Here is a 9,000-nt window from a genome sequence, read left to right as displayed (position 1 = left end):
GTGCCGGCGCCCTCCACTCGCCCCTCCCGCCGGGTCCGCAGGCAGCGGCCTCCGGCACCGGCACCGCACCGCGCGCTCCCGCAGCTGCACCGCAGACCGGGCGGGGCGCGCAGGTCGGAGGGGAGGGGGGAGGGGGAGAGGTAGGGGCGGGGGTGGGTGGGTGGGGGCGGGGCAGAAGGGGGGTGCACACGCCTTCCAGGCCCCATCTCACTCACACTCCAGCTGTGCGCGCTCCACGGGTTCACACCCACGCGCTCACACCTGCCTTCCTCAGTCCACACTCACTCCAGACTACACCCCACACTCTGCACACTCCCCACCTGCCACGCACACAACCTGCACTCCTCACACACACCCAGCACATCCACATTCCCCTTACACACACACACACACTCACCCCAAACCCCACGCTGTGGAACTGTACAGCCTCCACATCCCCACACGCAGGTTCACACGCACACACGCGCGCACGCACACGCACACACGCACACACACACTCACCCCAAACCCCACGCTGTGGAACTGTACAGCCTCCACATCCCCACACGCAGGTTCACACGCACACACGCGCGCACACGCACACGCACCCTCTGAAGAGCAGGTTGCAGAGGCGGCTGCCGGCCTCATTGCAGCCGGGGATGGTGATGGCAGTGAAACAGGAGACAGCAGTTCGCCCACCATCCCACCACCCTTTCAAATCGCTTTTTGCATTTTTCTTTCTTTCCAGGTTTTCCTTTCTTTCTGATCCTTTTCTTTTCTAAGAATCTGTTGGTGTTATTCCCCCTCCTGGGGAAGACGCCGGAGGAAACAAGTCTTTTGTTTGAATCAGTAATGAGTGGTATTTTCTTTTTTGCAGGTGAGGGGCACGTTTGAAATATACTCATAGTTCCTTATTTATTTACTTTTTCAGAAATATTTTATTGATTTCAGAGAGAAAGGGAGAGGGAGGGAGAGAGAGGGAAACATCAATGATGAGAGAGAATCACAGATCGGCTGCCTCCTGCACGCCCCACGCTGGGGATCGAGCCTATAACCCGGGCACGTGCCCTGACTGGGAATTGAACCTTGACCTCCTGGTTCATAGGCCGACGCTCAACCACTGAGCCACCCCGGCTGGGCTCATAGCTCCTTGTGCTTACACCTGTCACCTGCGCTGGGCCTTGTGCTGCACACCTGGAGGGCCCTGGAGCTGTGCACGCCCTCACACACTGCTTGCTGCCTGCCCAGGGTGGGTTTAGGGGAAGTAAAGGTGGGAGAGTCATATATATTTTAAATGAAAAAAACAAATTATTTTTTAACGTACAAAAGACAATAATAGCCTTTCTAGAGAGCTCAAAGCTACAGTAAAAGTGGACGTCCCCCACTGTAGTGTGGTGGGAGTTAGACAGACATGAGCACGGTGGGCCAGGTGCCGAGAAAAGGACACTTAGGGTGGGACCTCCCCAGGTGACCCCCCTCCCCGAGGGCCTAGCCTATCACTGGTCATTAGGGGTAGACCCCCAGACCTTCCCTCCCTGGAGATGACATTCAGGCCTCTGTTGTATTCACTCCAGGCCCAGAAAAGCAACAAAACCAGACCAGAGACCCCCTGGCTGGCCTCAGGACCAGCTGCACTGAATAATGACCCTGCCCTGGCGCCTGCCAATCAATCCCTGAGACCACACCCCTGGAAGGGCCGCCTGGGAAGCTGCTGCGTGTTCTGTAGACTCTTCCCCTGCCCCTAAGACTCTCCTCCCTTAAAGCCCTTAGGACAGAGGCCTCCCCCTCCCCCCCATCCCCCCGGACCCCAGGGGCATTACCACAGGCTTCCTCACTCCCAAGCTCAGTCTAAGGCCTTACTTTGCCTCTCTGACTTGTTTCTAAGCCCATTTCTCCTAGGAACTGCCTCTTCCACGTCGGTGGTTTTATACGTAAATGTCCTCTTGCAGTTGGAGTCTGGGCTCTGAATTCTTTTGGAGCCAGCACCCAACCGCCGAGGTCGCTGAACCCAGGTCTGGCCTGACCCCATGGGTTTAACCCCCAGTGACCCCCCTTGGCCCCCACCCCAGTTCTACCTACAGTAGGGATCTACTTATTCTCCCCTCGCCACTGCTTCCGCCTCCTTCCCTCTTCTCAACTGAATTTGTAATGAAAATTTATAAGTTAAAAACTACAACTACAAATAAAAGTTAATAAGGACAACAAAAACGTTTTCCCTTTATAGGGTCATGGGAATTGAACCGTGACCTCCTGGTTCATAGGTCAATGCTCAACCATGAGCCACACTGGCCAGGCCCTTTAGAGATAAATTGTGTTACTTTGTGTTTAGAATCATTTTAAATTACCTGGTTATCCTTCAGAAGGGCCTCCGGGGACTGCACAGGCCCGCTGGACCTCTTGCATGGACTCTGGACCAGCCACTGCTCTCCCGTCTCCTTTCAATCCCAGCTGTCACAGCAGGAAAGAGATGGCACGTGCACACGATTTTCTGGAAGGACTTTGGCAAAGGGACTGTTGACAGGTGTGAGAGCAGGCAGCCAGCCAACCAGGGAAGTGGCACCCCAGAAACAGACCATCCAAGGTCGCAAGGGGGCGGGGCTACATGAACAGGCAATAGTGGGCATGTGAACAAGGGGTCAGGGGCACGTGAGCAGCTGGACGTGGGCACGTGAACAAGGGGGCGGGGCCACGTGAGCAGCCAGAAGTGGCCACGTGAACACACTGGAGAAGTCGCCTGAGGATGGAGGAGGGGCCCGTGAAGATGGAAGGGATGCAGCCGGGAGCCCCCAGAAGCGGGAGAGGCAGGAAGGACCCTCCCTGGAGCCTCTGAGGGAGCACAGCCCAGGACGCCCTGATTTCAGATTCTGGCCCAGAAGGGGGACAGCACGTGTTCCTGTTGGTTGAGGCCAGTCTGTTGTCATGGGAGCAGCAGCCCAAGAAATAGACCCTCCTTCCCCTCCTTCTGGGGCTTTGACCGGGTTCTGAGAACAGCTGGGCCCTGTTCCCCAGCAGGGGAGACCCCCCCCAGACCTCCCCCTGCAGGGCTCCCGGGGAGACCATCCCTGTGTCTGTGCCTCGGCCCTGCCTCCCGCTCCCCTGGGCTCCTGGGCAGGGACAGTGCAGGCCACGTGGCTCAGGGACTCCTGCCGCCTGGCTGAGCCCCCAGGCAGGATGGTGCAGGGTCCCCCCAGCCCCGCCTTCCCTGTCATGAGTCCAGCTGGGCCTCCGCCTCCTGGGGCACCTGGGTTGACAGGAGCCAGCAACTGGGTTGTGGTGCCCATGTTCCAGATGCCAACACTGAGGCTCAGAGAGGGCCCTACCCCCAGCCCACCTCCCCCTCCACTCAGCCCAGCTCACAGGTGTTCCCCCAGCTGTGCCTGGTTGCCATGGTGTTGGAGGAGGAGGAGGAGGAGGAGATTCCTGAGAAGCAATCCCAGCAGCTGACCCTCCTTCCTCATCCCTCTCTCCAGCTTCAAAGCCTCCTCTAGTGCAGGTAGGCGGGGTCTCTTCCTGGCCAAGCAGCCAGGAGCAAAGCCCACTCCCTTCCTGCCGCCTCCCCCTGAGCCTGGGCTCCAGCACCTTCCGCCTTATCTGATTCGGACCGGCTCAGGGGTCGTCTCCACACCCGCAGGCCTGTGTCTGCTGCCCATTTGGATGTGAGGTAATCACACCAGGAGGCAGACGGGCACTTGACTTCATAAGGAGCTGGTGTGATGGGGGAAAGGTCTCCATTCCCAGAAACCCCGCATGGTGCAAACTTCCGAGGGCCTGATGGCGGACCTTGAGCAGGGCTTTCCAAAGGGAATGCTTTCTGCAAACCAAGCCTTGCCTGAGGCCGTTACATAAAACAGGTGGGAGCTAAACTGCTTGGGCGAAGGGGTGGGTGTTGGGGGTGGGTGTTGGGGGCGCCTGGGAGATGGGACCAGAGGCCCCTTTCCCCTGTGGCTCTGGGTCCCGGGAGATGGGGGTGGAGTTGGTCCTGGCGGTGGGATGGGGCAGCCAGGAGGGAGGGGAGCTCTGGGCAGAATCCAGGGCCAACATTTACTAACTGTTCAGAAGGGTTTCAGTATCTTCAGAGCTGTGTGCTTGTGCCCGTGTGGCTGAGCCAACGAACTCACCTTTCACAGCAAGAAGTCAGTCTATACACACAAAAATGAAAATTTGTCCTCAGAGAAAATCATAATGACTTCAACCTTTAATGTTCTCACAGTTGCTTGCTTTCTTTCTTTCTTTCTAATCTTGAAGGGATATTTTAGGGGAAGTATCTCTTGTCTAGAGGAAATATTTATATGAATTCAGCAATTCCATCAACTTCTCTTTTGTGAAATTCAAGTAAAATAAAAGTGTATCTGAAAAATAATAAAAATAAAATAATTTTAAAATGAAAACTTCCAAAATCTGATAGAAATTTTCAATTTTTAAATCAAGAAAGGCTCAGCACATTTTCCGTGCCTCGAGTGTCTATGGAGGAGACCGTTTGGACGCTGCCACACACCATTAGGTCTGATCGAGCGCTGGGGGTTCGCTGTAGCAGTTTCGATAAACAGAAAGAAGGGAAGGAATTAACATTTTGAGTGTAATCTATGTGCCAGGTGCTTCCTTATAAAAATCAGATGAGGTGGTTTATGCCCATCCACAGGCAAGAAGACGAAGGTCCTGAGAGGTGAAATGAAGGAATTTGCTAATGAGCGACTTAATTAGTTAGGCCTTCTGTGAAGTCTGTCTGGCTTCAAAGCCAATTCCCTCTCCACTCCCTTTCCACACCCACACGGGCCGCTCAGAGTTGTTTTTGGCGGGGTGTCCCGGCCAGGCTGCTGCTGGGATCCCTGTCAGTCACAGGAGAGAATCTGCCCGCACCCCACCCCCACACCTGGCTAAACTCATCTTCATTAAAGAAAAAAAAAGCCCCAAAGGAACAACATTCTCCTGGTCACGGGCAGGCGGAGGGTGGACGTGAGCAAGTGGGAAACAAAGGCACTCACTGGCAGCTCTTGCTATGCGCATCTGCTCAGTAGGGCCTTTTAGTTGCAATCAGCGTATTGTAAACACGGCTGTCATTACCTGTGTGTCCTCTGATACCTAAATCCATTTCTTAAGCGATTCCTTCTTTGATAGCGTGTTCCTCTTTAGCGTCTCTTCTGAAAAGAGTTTTCTTTTCTTTCTTTTTTTTTTTTTATTAGTTAAGGTAGAATTTTCTTTTTTTTTAAAAAAAAACCACAAAATATTTTTATTGATTTCTTACAGAGAGGAATAGAGAGTGAGAAACATCCATCAGCTGCCTCCTGCACACTCCCCACTGGGGATGTGCCTGCAACCCAGGTACATGCCCTTGACCGGAATCAAACCTGGGACCCTTGAGTCCACAGGCCGACGCTCTATCCACTGAGCCAAACCGGTCAGGGCGGAAAGAGTGTTCTTTACAATTGCATTTGCTAAACTTTTTCTATTGTTCATTGATGAACTGTTTACAGTGTGTGTATGCTCTGCTCCCACTTGCAAAGTGTCTCTCTCTCCCTCTCCCTCTCTCTCTCTCTTTCTCTCTCTCTCCCTCTCCTTCTGGGTAGGGCATTCCTCCTGGCCCATGGAGGCAGGGTTCTGGGGTGGCTTTGTGTAAAGCTCTCCCTGTACCCCCTTCTCAGGAGAGCCACCCTGACATAGAGGAACTTCACAAAATGGTTCCACTCTCCCCCAAGTGGCCCTTAGCCATCCAGGCCTCTTCTACTCTTTGCTTTTGGAACGAACACGCTAATGATTTGCTTTTATTATCCATCCTCGTGATTTAACAGAACGTCAGCTGCCCTTCTCTTCTGGGGGCGGGCAGTGAAGCTCCCTGGGGGCCAGTTGCCTTTGCCCCATCGAGTGCGTGTCAGGATGGACTGTGAGCCTCACGCAGGAGGGTTTCTGGGAGACTCGTCTGTGACCCCGCGGTCCAGGCACCCGGTATAAATGCCAGCCCACGAGCCTTTGTCTGCCTGTCAGAGGTCAGACGGCGTGTTCGACCTTCATGAGGCTGTTCAGCATTATCGTGTCACCCTCAGCTTCCGCCCCTCCCGGCGTTTGTTTAGAGAGAAGGTAATGGTTGGGAAGTGCCCGTGCACTAGTCTGGCCCTTGGGCGTAAGAGCATCTGTAATGGATGGACCCGAGGAGAGCATCCTAACGGGGCTGCTGAGCGTTCCAGAGGCTCCCGAGTGTCCCTGCGGGAGCGCCAGCCTGACCGTCCTGAGGACCTGCATGCTGGCTGAGCTCACATCCCATCCTCACGGTTTATATCAAGTTGCTAAGCCCGTAAGGGGCAAACGCGTAGCAGACACACAGACTTAGTTCTGAGTTACATGCAAAGTTGGCACTGGTTTTGCTTCATCTTTACTGAACAAAAACAATGGAAAAGAAGCCAAAAACAAACAAACAAAAGGCTGACTTCAGTCCTTAGGGAAAACAGACGCGAAGACTCTCATGCCACGGAAATTCCCGCTCGGCCTTTCGTGGGAGCAAGCATGAACTTTAAATTTAAGTTTGTTTGTGGAGAAAACAGATTCCCTCCCGCCACAGCTCGAAATGCAGAATAGAGTGTTTTTGTTGGCATTTGACTTTGGGGGCCCTTACCTGGCATTACCTTTAAATCAGCCACCTCATGTTCAGAACCAGGCAGTTTCCCCCAGGGCTTCCCTTTTGGCTGCTGACGGGGGCCCCTGATTGCAGGAGCTCAAGTCAAGGACACCCACAGGCCTCGGAAACGGCGTGGAGGCAGCTGGAGCAGGGTGTCTGTGCCAACTGAACTGACACTTCGTGTGTGTGCATGTATGTTTTGTGTGTGTGTGAGGGGGGGTGTCTGGAATTTTGAAGTTGAACAAGGGACCTTATGCTTGTACAGGATGCCCCACCCCTATTCTCCATCCCCCCAGAGGTGCCACTCAAAGCCAGCGATGTCACAGCCTTCCTAGGCCACCGCTGGCTTTGATGCCTTTGGTCTGTGGAGGTGTAGGAGCCTCAGTTCCCCAGCAGGTGGAATCAAGCTGAAGAAGAGCCATAAACAAGAATGGAAGGTCTGCGGAGAAATCCGAGTCACTTCACGGGAAAGAGAAGCGTCAGCAGACGCTCCCAGAAGAGCCACCATCAAACATGGTTTCTACACAAAATGGTCCTTGTAACATCTGCCTTCAATCCGGTTGCCAGGGTTACGACACCATGGGGACATGCCGGTCCCAGGATGCCCTGTGTTGTTCCATAGCAGGTCCTGTCAACTCTGGGCTCAGCAGGTGGCCTGAAGGCCAGTCCACTCCTGCTCAGTCCTGGAGCTAGGCAGGCCCACAGCGGGGGGCAGTGGTGGGGTGGGGGGGGTGGGGGGTGGAGGGCGGGGGGAGAGATCCAGAGAGCTCCCAACAGAAAGCGATGCAGGCTAGAGGCTGGTTGGTGTCCTGTGGCCTGGGGACCTGGGGGTAGACAGCAGGATGCGTTTACCAGAGGATCTTAGGGCAATGGGAGCTTCTGTGACTCCTGACAGGCCCTCTAAGGTGCTGGGGTTGTGGCTGGGTAAAAAGTGGGAAGCAGGTGCCTGGCTGGTATGGTTCAGTGGTTGAGCGTCGACCTATGAATCAGGAGGTCATGGTTGGATTCCCGGTCAGGGCACATGCCCGGGTTGTGGGCTAGATCCCCAGTGTGTGTGTGTGTGTGTGTGTGTGTGTGTGTGTGTGTGTGTGTGTGTAGGAGGCAGCCTATCCATGATTCTCTCTCATCATTGATGTTTCTATCTCCTCTCCCTCTCTCTTCCTCTCTGAAATCAATAAAAATATATTTTTTAAAAAGGGAACTATGTCCAGTGAGAAGTTCAACAGGTAAAGGCAGAAATGGGACTCCTAAGGACTGCTGCTAGTGGCAAGAGCCAAGAAAGCTTCCAGGTTCCGAGAAATGAGAATCCCAGGCAGGAGCCTGGACAGAAACTCAGGCGCAGTGGGTCAAGCTGTGCGTTTTCCATCGCTAGCCGAATCGGAAGCAGACTGCACGTGGTATTGCGCGAGGCCCTCCATAACCTGATTTCACTCAAATGTCATGCCTTGTACAATTTTTCAGATGAAGAAACCGAGACTTAAAAGTGGTTAAAAAACGGCCCGAAGTCACAACATCACGGAAGCAGTAGGTGGGGACCTGGGCCTTCCCTGGGCAGAGGAAGCTTGTCCTGGGAGCAGGGCCCGGGAAGGGCAGTGACGTGAGCGTAGCGGTCCGTCAGCCGGCAGCAGACATGGCACGTGCGTTGTCGCTTAACCTTCACGGCGTCCTCGTCTTTATTTTTTCATTTCCCAGATGAGGGATCCAAAACATAGAGAGACTTAAGCAGCTCGTGTAAAGTCACACAGGAAGGGGATCGTGACCCAATCAATGGACTGACGTGCAAGCCAGAGCAAGACCAGCAGCAAGCCTGCCCGAGGCCATGGCCGTGCGGAAGGAAGAACATGACCCAGCTATGCGTTCAGGTCTCTTCCACCCAAGGTCAGAGTTAGCAAGGACCTCCAGGGCAGAGAGCAACTCCCAGGACTCGACTTCCTGCACTGGTGTGAGGCGTGGCCTTCACCTGATCTAATCCAGCGATGCATTTATTCTTCATAACAGTGAGTCATGGAGGTGGCCCTGACATGGAGTCGCGCGCTTCACACCCAGCTCCCCGCTCAAAGGCAGCTAAGCCCGTCGGTGCTAGTGCAGAGCAAGTGAAAGCTGCTTTTAACCTGAGCACACCCGTCGTTTCTTTTGAGTTCTCTAAGCTTGGATTTAACTTATTACTCACACCGAGCCAAGAATCAGGCAGGTTATTTCATGCCCTTATAAAAATCGTTGTAAAAAGCTGACTTATATTTGTTGTCTGTACAGTTGAGCGACTGATAAAGATTTAACATAACAGAGCACCATAGGATTAGAAACTATGCATTAAGTAACAATCAATCTGTCAACATACGTTTGTTGGCTGCCCACTCTGGGCCCTGTCTTGTCTGAGGCCTGAGGCTGGAAGGTCATTGGAGAGGTCATTTAGA

This window comes from Myotis daubentonii, chromosome 8 (genome assembly GCF_963259705.1).
Source record: "Myotis daubentonii chromosome 8, mMyoDau2.1, whole genome shotgun sequence".
NCBI classification, from domain to species: Eukaryota; Metazoa; Chordata; class Mammalia; order Chiroptera; family Vespertilionidae; genus Myotis; species Myotis daubentonii.
The sequence above is the reverse complement of the archived record's forward strand: the minus strand, read 5'-3'. Positions refer to the sequence as shown.